Source organism: Schistocerca serialis, chromosome 4 (assembly GCF_023864345.2).
Source record: "Schistocerca serialis cubense isolate TAMUIC-IGC-003099 chromosome 4, iqSchSeri2.2, whole genome shotgun sequence".
NCBI lineage: Eukaryota > Metazoa > Arthropoda > Insecta > Orthoptera > Acrididae > Schistocerca > Schistocerca serialis.
In genome coordinates, this window is record NC_064641.1 from 786,987,883 (window position 1) to 787,001,224 (window position 13,342).

Consider the following 13,342-nt stretch of genomic DNA (forward strand, 5'->3'; position numbering starts at 1 on the left):
ATTAGACAGTTTTACTAGTTTCTTTGGCTCTTTAGTGTGTCATCAATAGAGAAGAAGAACCGGTCGGTCAGGAGAGGCAAGGGACTTCGAAGTGGACCACTCCAAAGCCGCCCAAGTCACCTTTCGTGATGCGAGTGTGGATATGTGACGGAACACCCACAGAGCAGACAGACCTCATGCACTGACGGGCAGGGGCTACTGAACACTGCGAAGGATGGTTTTACAAAATCAGCGGTCAATCACTCCCGAGTTCCAAAGTGCTACCAACAGTCCATCTAGCACAATGGCTGTGAAGACGGGGTTAAAAAGAATGGGATGGTCGAGCAGTTTCTCGAAAGCCACACATTTCTGCAGTCAATGGTAAGCGACGCTTGAGGCTGGTGTAGAGAGTGGCATCACTACACATTGCATGATGGAAACGAGTGATTTGTAATGATGCAAGAGTTTGGATAGTGCCTGGAAAACGTTATCGTCCATCCTGTGTACGGCCAACAGTAAAGAACGGAGGAGGTGGTGTTACGGTATGGCAATGTTTTTCGCTGTTAGGGTGCGGTCCCCTTACTGCGCTTAAAAACGGAAGAATGCGAATTCATTTTACAGAATTGTATACTGCACACAATAGAGGAACATTTCGGAGAAGACTGTATCAGCATGACGATGTACCCTGTCCTAAAGTACCATGTATGAGGCGATAGTTTGTGGACGACAACATTCTTGAAATAAACTGGCCCGCCTAGAGTCCCGACCTCAACCCAATGGAACACATTTGGGATGAGTTAGGACGTCAAACCCGTCACTAACTTCTCCGACTTTGGCTCTTAAAGAAGAATGGACAGACATTCAGACACGTCATTGAAGTATCCCCAGAAGAGCTCATGTTATCATAAAGGCGAAGGTTGGACACACCACATTTTATTGTCCACTAATTTATTCTCCACTAATAGTTATCCAAATACTTCCGATCAGATAGCGTATAATGCTCACTGTGGTGGTTAGCAACTTGGTACAGACTCAGGATCAGTCTGCACTAGCTTTAGCAGTAACAGCGACCACTTTTGCATTAATTACCATATGGAAGAACGACTGCACTTTTAACGCTTTTAACCGGCCGGAGTGGCCGAGCGGATCTAGGCGCTACAGTCTGGAGCCGCGCGACCGCTGCGGTCGCAGGTTCGAATCCTGCCTCGGGCATGGATGTGTGTGATGTCGGGTTGGTTAGGTTTTAGTTCTAAGTTCTAGGGGACTGATGACCTCAGAAGTTAAGTCCCATAGTGCTCAGAGACATTTTTTCAACGCTTTGAAAAAGAGAATGATGCGATGTGTGCGGAAATGAGCTTTACTCGTACTATAGACAAAAAAAAAATTTCGTTTGTGGCGAACTGACAAAATTTCCCTTCCTCATCAAGGACTTAACGTATTTATCAGAAAGTGATGTAAGTTCATTCTCTGGCAATATTTAGTTCAAATGATTCTGAGCACTATGGGACTTAACATCTGAGGTCGTCAGTCCCCTAGACTTAGAACTACTTAAACCTAACTAACCTAAGGACGTCACACACGTCCATGCCCGAGACGGGGCTCGAACCTGCGACCGTAGCAGCAGCGCGGTTTCGGACTGAAGCGCCTAGAACCGCTTGACCGCAGCGGCCGGCCCAATATTTAGTTTCACGGCTGTCGATCGGCCTTTATATCGCCAGTCGCATGGCTAGGAAGCACAGTTGGTGCTAGCGGATTTTACATAGCAGTTAGTTAAAAGAGGATAGACCTGTTCATTTTTTAAGTTGAATTATGAAAACATCGAGTAAGAATGAGAAAATAAGGTGTATTGAAGAGCGTATGTAGACTTCGAACTGGAAACTGTAGTGTGCAAACATCTTTTTTTGCCCTTACCCAAGCCGGTAAGAATTTCCACGTGATTTACTGGCTATAATGTCTCAGACAGAGGATGAGGCAGCTACTAGTGGGCAGGTCAAGGGCCTGTAAGAGCCACAATGCCAAGTAGTTTAACCTTTCTGTTTTACTGGCTATAACACTGAAACAAGAAGCTACGAAGAAATTAAAGCTCCTGGATTTTCCGCGTACTTGGTTCTGAGTAGCTGCACGTGAGACAAGTTTGAAAGTTTTTGTCATTTATGTGTGGTTTACTGTTAGTGTATTGGCCGTAACATGTTAGGAATAAAGCCTTAAACGCTATCGATGTTACATGAACAGAGATGAAGGAATTTGTGGTACAACTAAGCGTTTGGCATACACTATGACAGTGTGTAGTTTATCTTCTGTGGGCATAATAGCTTCTTCACACTGTTCAATATTCTGAAAACAAATTAAAGACGCTAAAGAAATAAATACTCGGTCGTGAAAAGGCGCAGTATGTTTGTTTCAGTGATTGCAATATCGAGGAAATTTACAAAGAACTTGGCGGTATGACGACATTTTATCAGTATGGCGTTGCACCTCCTCAAACATCGGTGCATAAACTGATTCGGTTGGGAATGATGTACATTGGTTGATTTATAACGTAATATACCCTGAAACACCCCAAATGTAACTGCTGGCCCTATGATGGACCAGTGCTTTACAAATACTAGCAGAATGCTACCGAGTAGGCCACTTACATATGTGATCCAGAATCGTAGTAATTGTAATAAAAAACCTAGAACCAGCAGAGATTTCTTGGTAGGGAGGAAGCAGCACGTAATCTGCGACTAAGAGTCATCGACAGATGCACAATTAACTTCAGTCATGCCTCTGAGATGTAAGGAGGCACAATCGATTGGTAGGTTGTATATTAACGATCTGGCCGACAGTATTAATAGTTACCTGAAACGTTTGCCCATATGATGTAGTTGCTTACAACGCATTGCGGTCTGAAAAATCTGCACATGCACAAATACTGTGAGATCTTGATAAGATACCAAGTGGCAATTTGCTTTAAACGTACAAGATTGTAAAATTCTGTGCGTTCCAAAACAACAAAATGTAGTATAACCTATTCCTACAGTATTAATGAATCATAACTTTAATCAGTCTCTCTTTTGCTTGTGTCTTTTGTCCCGCCGAGACGCAGGGTCGGCATGTTTAATCGGATGTGGCAATGTTAGTTTAAGGGGTGCCCGGATGCCCTTCCTGCTGCCACCCCGTACCCCCCAGGAAGGAATTAGTGTACCCATACTGTCTGCGACAAGTGTAATCCATGGAATAGTGCGGAAGTGTTCAGAAGCCTGCGAGCCGTGTAACTGAGGCGGAACGTGGGGACCAGCACGGTATTCGCCTAGGGGGATGTGGAAAACAGCCTAAAAATCACATCCAGGCTGGCTGGCACACAGGCCCTCGTCGTTAATCCGCCGGCGCGCCTACCCGACTCCAGGAAGCGCTCTCGGCTAACCGGGCGGGCCATAACTTTAATCAGTGTACTCATACAAATACCTGGGTGTGAAAGCTTTTTACATATGTGAAAGGGAGTCACCAACTAGGCTCCGTCGTAGACAAAGTAGGTGGCATATTCGATTTCTTGGTAATATGCTGAGAAAATTCAATCTGTTTGCAACGAAGATCCGTGCAACCTATCCTAGAAAATTGCTCACGTTTGTGGGTCACGTCCCAGGTAGGACTGTCAGGGTGGTGTTAGACGTATAAAAAGAAGGGTTGCATATATGGTCGCAGGTTTTATCAATGAGAAAATGTCGTAGAGGCACTCAAAAACCTAAACTGGCAAATGAATTCGTACTAGTTTCGTTAAATTATTAATTTCGATTATTATTTCATAAATGAATCCTGAAATAAACACATTAAACAGTACAGGATTGCGTAATTAATAATAGAGTTTTAAGTGTGCAAATAATTCGTAATTAGAAAAGTTTCTAAAAAAAATTTTTAACTGTACACTCAGAACTAGTACTTATCGATTATAGCATCGAAACTAAAATTTTTTACAAAGTACTTCCTTTTCATAAATTTTAGCTTGAAATATGACATACTGTGTTTAATATTATATGAGAGTTTTCAGAAAAGCAACTGAGATAATAGTGACCTGTTCAAATTTCGAAAAATAATACTGGTATCGGCAAGTACTGTTGAGGAAAAGTAATGATGGAGGAGGATATCCCGTTCCAAGGAGAGCAGAAGCATTTGAAGTGTAATGCTATAGATGAATACTGAAGATTTGATGGAGAGATTGCGTAGCTAATGACATAGTGACTCGAATTGGGGAGATAGGAATTTTATGACACATTCGGACTGAAGCAACGGATTTTGATGCATCAAGGAATAGCAAGCTGGTAACGGAGGGAATTGTGGGGTGAGGGAAGGGCGAAGAAGATTGCAGAGGGAGACCAATGGATGAATACATTAAGCAGGTTGAAATAGACGTAGGCCGCAGTGGTGATTCAGAGGTGAAGAGGCTTGTACAGTGCATAGTAAAGTGGAGAGCTGCATCAAACCAGTCTTCAGACTGAAGACCGTAAGTCCATAAAAACTAGGACTCTATATTTGTCTAGAAAAATAGACGTGTCTGATGATCACTTAGCTCGAAACCGGTAATAAAGTACAGGAAAAAATATTCGCTATCAATGACTGTTTGTGATTCTACTAAAAGTGTGTAATGTTGTAATTGAACACTGGTTCACTTTTAATTCTCCGCATCACGTGTAATGGAGAGAAAAAATAAATCGGAACAAAAGAGAAGACTGTCTCATAATGACCTCGGCTGCCAGTAAAGGCGCAGGTGTTTCGTAAGAGGTCGGGCAGGCAGTCGGACGCGGTTAATCGGCATTAGCGATTCCAGGCCTGTGTTGCGCAGCCGGCGCGGCTCAGCCGGCGACTTTTAATTACGACGTGAAAGGCGCGGATAAATTCTCGCCGGCAATTATCACGGGCCGCCTCGGCCGCTCTGTAATTCGTAGCCACCCACGCCGGGCTGGTACGCGGCTGCGTGGCGTGCCATGTGGGTTACGCCTCGACCGGTGTGCCGTCCGGAGCACAATGGCGGCCCGCCGTCCCCGGCCGCCAGCTAATAAGGATTAGCTCAGCGGGCGGCGCGCGCCGCTCACAATAGCCTCGCAAACGATGTCCTTTAATCTGAAACCGGACTCGCCGCTGCCGCTGCTGCTGCTGCGACTGTGCCTGCCTTCCCTTTTCCAGCAGATGCTGCGGTGGCGCGCAGTTGTTTCGACAGGCGACGACGTCACTGCCGCGCACTGGCCGGGATCGTTTGCGCCACACTGGGAGGAGCAATCGTGCAACACTTGCTGTAGTCGCCGGGAAAGTCGACGAGCCAAACCGAGCTCCACCCAACTCTTTTCTGTTGCTTTCGTCAGTGACTAGATTACACGTTGAGTTCGTCACTACATCTTCATTTACATCTATTTTCCGCAATAGGGATATGCGATGGTGACAGTTTTCGATTTCGTCATCGGCGTAAAACATATCGATAAGCGACAATAATCGACTCCAATACGATGTTTTTAAAATCGATATTAAATGAATTTATTCCTTCTGAACAGGCCTTGGAAGGCCCAACAGTATCGACCGGTCGCCGTATCATCCTCAGCCCACAGGCGTCACTGGATGCGGATATGGAGGGGCATGTGGTCAGAAAACCGCTCTCCTGGCCGTATGTCAGTTTACGAGACCGGAGCCGCTACTTCTCAATCAAGTGGCTCCTCAGTTTGGCTCAGAAGGGCTGAGTGCACCCCGCTTGCCAACAGCGCTCGGCAGACCGGATGGTTGCCCATTCAACTGCTAGTCCAGCCCAACAGCGCTTAACTTCGGTGATCTGACGGGAACCGGTGTTACCACTGCGGTAAGGCCGTTGGCGATGAATTTACATGTTTTTGTTGTGGTCTTCCGTCCACAGACTGGTTTGATGCAGCTCTCCATGCTACTCTATCTTGTGCTAGCTTCTTCATCTCCCAGTACCTACTGCAACCTACATCCTTCTGAATCTGTTTAGTGTATTCATCTCTTGATCTCCCTCTACGATTTTTACCCTCCACGCTGTCCTACAATACTAAAATGGTGATCCCTCGATGCCTCAGAAAATGCCCCACCAGCCGATCACTTCTTCTAGTCAAGTTGTGCCACGAATTTCTCTTCTCTACAATTCTATTCATTACGTCCTCATTAGTTATGTGATCTACCCATCTAATCTTCAGCATTCTTCTGTAGCACCACATTTCGAAAGCTTCTATACTCTTCTTGTCTAAACTATTTATCGTCTACGTTTCACTTCCATACATGGCTACACTCCATACAAATACTTTCAGAAATGACTTCCTGACACTTAAATCTATACTCGATGTTAAGAAATTATAGAGTAGGTAGCCAAGAAGTAATAAATTAAAACGTCATGACTGATGCTGAAGTTTTACTGTATGAAGAGGGAAAATGTAGTAAAAGATAAACTCTTTTTGCTTCTACCATTTTCTGGGTACATCAGGGAAGAAGGCTTTTAAAAGCAATAAAATTATGTATAAAGTTTATTGAAAGTCTCTAAGTGCTCAAATTCTCAAATAATGGATTAATAAATTTCGAGTATTTGCGCACCGTCAGTTACGATTCCTCAAGACAAACACCCAGTTCATAACTGTAACACTACTCTTTATTACGTAACACTTTAAACATAAGATTTTACCTCTTACTGAGTAGATTATGACAGCATTGTGAATTTTTAAATTCGATCAATAATTACGCTTAATATTGAATACCAAAGGTTTTTTTGTTCCCAGAAGCTGTTGATAGGCTGGGCACACTGGTAAAACAGGACTGGCGGCGAGCTGTGGCGAAACTAGCATCAGGTCTTAATGCTGAGTAGAGTACAGGTGTGTCTGGACACCCAGTACACCGAACACTACCAGGGATGGGCCTCCGCAGCTGACGACCCATCCATGTGCCCATGTTAACACCACGACATCCACAGCTACGACTGAAATGGGCACGTGACCATCGGCACTGAACGTTGGGGCAGTGGCAGAGCCTTGTATGGTCTGGTGAATATCGATACCTTCTTCATCATGCCGATGGGAGCCTGCGAATCCGTCGTCTTCCAGAGGAACCGCTCCTTGATACCTGTGCTGCGGGACAGAGAAAGCTGGCGGCGACTCCATTATGCTCTGGGGAACTTCCACGTGGGCATCCATGGTTCCAGCTGAGCTCGTACAAGGCGCAATGACGGCAACACTGGTTGCAGACCAAGTACACTCCTTCATGACGATCATGTTTCCTGACGGCAGTAGCATCTTTCAACAAGACAATGTTCCATCTCACGAGGCCAGGAGTGTGATGGAGTGGTTCGAGGAACAGAGGCGAGTTCCAATTGATGTGCTGGACGCTCATCTCTCCAGATCTGACCCCGATCGAACACATCTGGGATATGATCGAACGTGATGTCAGAGTTCATCGCCCCCGTCCCCCGAATTGACGGGAATTAAGTGATTGATGTGTGCAGATGTGGTGCCAAAACCCTTCAGTGACCTTCCAGGGTCTCACTGCTTCTACGTCACGACGCTTCGGTTATCCGTGCCAAAGGTGAACATACCGACTATTAGGTTCTGGCTGATCAGTATATTCATTCATCATTCACGAGATGAGGCCCAGTGGACCGCGCGCCACCACAGTTAGAGCTTACCATCCGTCTCTGTCTTCTGCTGTCTGTCTCCAGTTTTCCATGACACCCAGCTGCAACAAGTCTTCTCTCACTCAATCGATCCACCTCTTGCCACTCTCCTGCTGCCTGACGGGGTCCAGTCCATTGCGATTTTGGGCCACCTTTTTACCTCCATTCTAACTACATGACCAGCCCATTGCAGTCTTTTGCTTCTCATCAGTCTCAATATGTTAGGCTCCTTGTACAGCTCTTCTAATTCAGTGTTATGGCGTCTTCTCCATTCTCCAATAGCCTGATCTCGGACTGATCCAGATATTTACCTGAGGACCTTCCTTTCAAATGTAAGGAGTCAGTTAAGGCCTTGTTCTCGAGTGTTCCAGGTTTGAGAAATATAAATTACTACTGGCATTATTAATGTCTTATACAACCGCAGCTTTAGTTGTTGAAAGACACTTCTACATTTTAAAATAGGATCTTGAGACTGATAGCATCTGTTTCCCGCCTGCAGTCGTGCTATTATGTCTGCTTCAGTTGATGTTACTTCCGTAAAAATTATCCAAGATATTTGAACTCTTTCACATGTTTATACCTGGTGTTGTTCACAATTAAATCTTGAGAGTTTGAAATCTTTCTTCCTATGGTCATATACTCAGTCTTTTCAGAGCTAATTTGTAGACCGATCCTAGCTGCCAATAACTTCAAGGTCTGGATACTTCTTTTAAGATCTTCTTGTGTGCATGCTAATAGTGCAATGTCGTCTGCATAAGCCAGATATGTAATGTATTCATTGCCAATTTGAATGCCTTGGTAGTTTCTTTGTTGGATTCCCGCATTACCTTCTCAAGGGCCAGGTTGAAGAGGACAGGTGATAGCTCATCTCCTTGGTGTAATCTTGTTACAACATGGACGGTTTCTGTCATTTTATTGCCTACCTTAACCCTAAGTCTTGTGTCATTTAGGCATACCTCTACCAGTCTGACCAATTTCTTTGGTATACTAAACACTATCATAGTTCTAGTCAGGCTAGGTCTATGTATATCATCGTAAGCTTTCTTGAACAGGAGATGTATCTCTCGTCTGTATTCGTACATTTTTTCACAGACTTGTTTTAGGACAAAAATCTGGTCCGTGGTTCATGGTCTAGCTTGAAAACCTCCTTGGTATTCTCTAATTATGTCTGTTGCTAGAGGTTTTATTAGTTCTAATAGGCAGTTAGAGAAGATCTTATAACAGATGTCGTGTAGCGCTGTGCCCCTATAGTTGTCACTTACTGATTTGTCTTTTTTATATATATATGGGGCATATCACAGCTACCTTCTATTCTTCTGATATTTCATGTTTTGCCCAAATTTTCTCAATTATCTATGGATTTTGAAACAGAGGATTTCATCTCCAGCCTTGAGAAGTTCAGCGGAAATTCCGTCCTCTCCTCCACACTTACCATTCTTAAGGTTTTTTATCTGGTTCCTTATCTCTTCAATGGTGGATGGAGGATATTCTGGGTCTACTGTTACTGGGTCATCAAACTTGAGAAGTTCGGTTGGTTCATCAGGGTTAAGTAATTCTCTGAAGTATTCCACCCATTTTCTCCCAATTTGTTAATCTTCTGTTAACGTTCTTCCATTGGCATTTTTTATGAATTTGTATTCATGGTATGTCCCTCCTTCAAAACTTTTCTTTTTCCTATAAAGTTCTTTATACCTATTTCCATGAAAGCCTTGTTGAGCTTTCTGCAGGATGCTTTTTACATATTTTCTCTATGCTTTCTCAAGGTGGCGAACTTTGATTTTTCTTCTTCCTGCGAATTACTTTGTATCCACAGTAGTTTGGCCCGTTGTCTCTCCCTGATAGCTTCCCCCACACTCCTCATCGAACCACTCTCTTTTTGCCTTAGTTTTCTTTGGGATTACTTCTTGGGTTGTTTCTTTAATGGTCTCTGCAATCGCCTTCCAGTTCTGATCTACCACAGTATCTCCTTCCTCTTCATTCAAAGCCTCAAAACGGTTTGTCAGTGCTGTCTTTATAGTTCGTCTTATATTACCTTCAATCGGGCTCTAATGGTCGTATCGATAGACTCTTTGGATTCTTTTGTACTTCCTGGCTTTCCATATTGTTTTCATCCTTCCCCTGACAAGGAAGTGGTCTGATCCACATTCCGCAGCTCTTGCCGTTTCGACATTTTGTATCCACTTCTTTATTCTCGTCCCTACAATTAGGTGATCAATTTGGCTCACTGTCTTCCCATTCGGAGACACACAGGTTCCTTTATACACTCCTGGAAATGGAAAAAAGAACACATTGACACCGGGGTGTCAGACCCACCATACTTGCTCCGGACACTACGAGAGGGCTGTACAAGCAATGATCACACGCACGGCACAGCGGACACACCAGGAACCGCGGTGTTGGCCGTCGAATGGCGCTAGCTGCGCAGCATTTGTGCACCGCCGCCGTCAGTGTCAGCCAGTTTGCCGTGGCATACGGAGCTCCATCGCAGTCTTTAACACTGGTAGCATGCCGTGACAGCGTGGACGTGAACCGTATGTGCAGTTGACGGACTTTGAGCGAGGGCGTATAGTGGGCATGCGGGAGGCCGGGTGGACGTACCGCCGAATTGCTCAACACGTGGGGCGTGAGATTTCCACAGTACATCGATGTTGTCGCCAGTGGTCGGCGGAAGGTGCACGTGCCCGACGACCTGGGACCGGACCGCAGTGACGCACGGATGCACGCCAAGACCGCAGGATCCTACGCAGTGCCGTAGGGGACCGCACCGCCACTTCCCAGCAAATTAGGGACACTGTTGCTCCTGGGGTATCGGCGAGGACCATTCGCAACCGTCTCCATGAAGCTGGGCTACGGTCCCGCACACCGTTAGGCCGTCTTCCGCTCACGCCCCAACATCGTGCAGCCCGCCTCCAGTGGTGTCGCGACAGGCGTGAATGGAGGGACGAATGGAGACGTGTCGTCTTCAGCGATGAGAGTCGCTTCTGCCTTGGTGCCAATGATGGTCGTATGCGTGTTTGGCGCCGTGCAGGTGAGCGCCACAATCAGGACTGGATACGACCGAGGCACACAGGGCCAACACCCGGCATCATGGTGTGGGGAGCGATCTCCTACACTGGCCGTACACCACTGGTGATCGTCGAGGGGACACTGAATAGTGCACGGTACATCCAAACCGTCATCGAACCCATCGTTCTACCATTCCTAGACCGGCAAGGGAACTTGCTGTTCCAATAGGACAATGCACGTCCGCATGTATCCCGTGCCACCCAACGTGCTCTAGAAGGTGTAAGTCAACTACCTTGGCCAGCAAGATCTCCGGATCTGTCCCCCATTGAGCATGTTTGGGACTGGATGAAGCGTCGTCTCACGCGGTCTGCACGTCCAGCACGAACGCTGGTCCAACTGAGGCGCCAGGTGGAAATGGCATGGCAAGCCGTTCCACAGGACTACATCCAGCATCTCTACGATCGTCTCCATGGGAGAATAGCAGCCTGCATTGCTGCGAAAGGTGGATATACACTGTACTAGTTCCGACATTGTGCATGCTCTGTTGCCTGTGTCTATGTGCCTGTGGTTCTGTCAGTGTGATCATGTGATGTATCTGACCCCAGGAATGTGTCAATAAAATTTCCCCTTCCTGGGACAATGAATTCACGGTGTTCTTATTTCAATTTCCAGGAGTGTATATTCTCTTCCTGTCGAAATCAGTACCACTTATAAACAGTGTATTACACCATTGTTTCATAATAAGATTACTTAGCAAATTCCAACAAACTTCCCGCATAATTTCTAACCTTTTCTAAACTTTTTCACTTATGTGCTTAATGTCAAATATGTAGCACATATAAAGCAATCAGTTGTTTCAAGCTGATTTGTACCTGAGTGTTAGATTCTTCAAAATATCAGGTGTTTACTGGTTACTAATATTGTGTGAGTTGCTTCTGCAATTTGTCGTATACTGAGCATAAAAACAAGTTCAATTTTCCTGTCGTAACCGAAGCCATGTACGCGTTCTCATTGAAGTTGTATTTATACACTCTTTTATGGAAGTAGCCTTAATAATCTAAGATTAAAATCAGCCTATGTTTATTGTTCAGGGTTCCCGTCTGACTGTGCGACAGATATGCCTGCCTGTTGGATTTGAGTCCGGTTTGTAATTTAGCAGCGTTATTTATGCCGGCTTTGGTACTCAGCATTAATTTTACTGCCAGTTGTGTTGTTCTTTCAATTTTATTTATGCATCTTTTACCGTTGGCCCCTTGTTTTATGGCGTTTTTCTTTTCATTCTCGTTCATTGCCTGTTCTGATTTGATAGCTAAATCTATGACCATGTTCGAGTTATTATTTCGAGACACCTGTAAGTTGAAATGTTTTTCTCTCTGCTTCAGTTTATACTCTACTTTTTTTAATCTATACCGAAACAGAGTCCCAGGAGTTCGCTATCTCAGAGTAAATTGTTCGATTTAAAATTCTAAAATCGTATTATTCGTTTGCTTGCAAACATTTTTCCTCAGACTTTACGTGTTAAAGACACTCTTTAAATTTTTTTTTTCCCCTTCTGGTTCAAATATTATGTTTTTGTTACCTGGCACCTTACCACTCCCCGCTTATCGCTTGCTATAGTATTTCAGGTTCTGTAGACTCGGAAGTGCGAGGATCAAATGCGAGAGAGCACGTCTACGTTTCAGAATCTCCTCCTCCGGCCTGCACAACTGCGGCAGCCGCCATAGCTGCGGTTCCACCGCAACGCAAGTGTCTCCCCGCGAGGCACGCAACGCTTATTTTTTATTGGCAACGCGTTATTACGGTTTGACGCATTCGACTGCGTCGAGCAATCATTTACCTCAGGCGAGACGCCGGTGTAGCCCTCGCACTCAAGTTAATGAAACAGAAACAAAAATGACCCCAAAGGGGAAACATATAGAAAAAAAGACCATTATACCGATTTTTCGTGAGTGTGCGCCAAATAACGAGGTACATAATTCTTTTCCCGGCCGTAATAGTGTAGCCCTTCCCTGTTTGTTTGACAGAGGATGAAAAATTTAGCACTGCCTTAATTTCGTAAACACGGTCTCGCTGCCGTCATTCCGCGATGGTAAGAGAAATTTCTTTTGCGGAGATATTTAATGCAGAAGTTACGACGACTTCCGCATACACATTAATGCTGTCGATATGCGGAAACTTTTACAAAATGGAATTTCGTATAATCGACGTAAAACGAAATTATTCTCTTTTTTCGCTTTTCAATTTTCTGGCTCCTGTACAATGTCAGAAATGAAAGTAGGATATTACGCAAACATCACTCCAATTATAACTCATGACTGTTTTATTAGCAATGCTTTCTTGACACATCGGTGTGAAATACGGGAAAAATAATGTGACGATGCTATTTCAAATTATATAATGGGTATTTATCAATCCACGCAATTTTCAGCCTACAACTGCATGAGATGCTAAACAATACATACGAAGATATAGCCATACAGCAGATTCCATTTCTTAGCTTGCCGTAAAACACTTAATGCTACATGAAAAGCAATTTCATTTGTATATATAGCGATTTAACAAATTAAATTACATATGTTTTCCCACGCTAAGACCATTCCACAACATGAAAGTCGCATTGTCAGGAAAGAACACATGTTCCGGATATCATGCAGACATACACTGAAGCGCCGAAGAAACTAGTATAGGCATGTGTATTCAAATACAGAGATATGTAAACAGGCA

General features: G+C 44.6%; 1 pseudogene; it reads right to left on the reverse strand.

The window, feature by feature from the left end:
* Positions 1-5,696: 5,696 nt before the first annotated feature.
* On the reverse strand, positions 5,697-5,814 carry LOC126475871 (5S ribosomal RNA; annotated as a pseudogene).
* Positions 5,815-13,342: the final 7,528 nt, after the last annotated feature.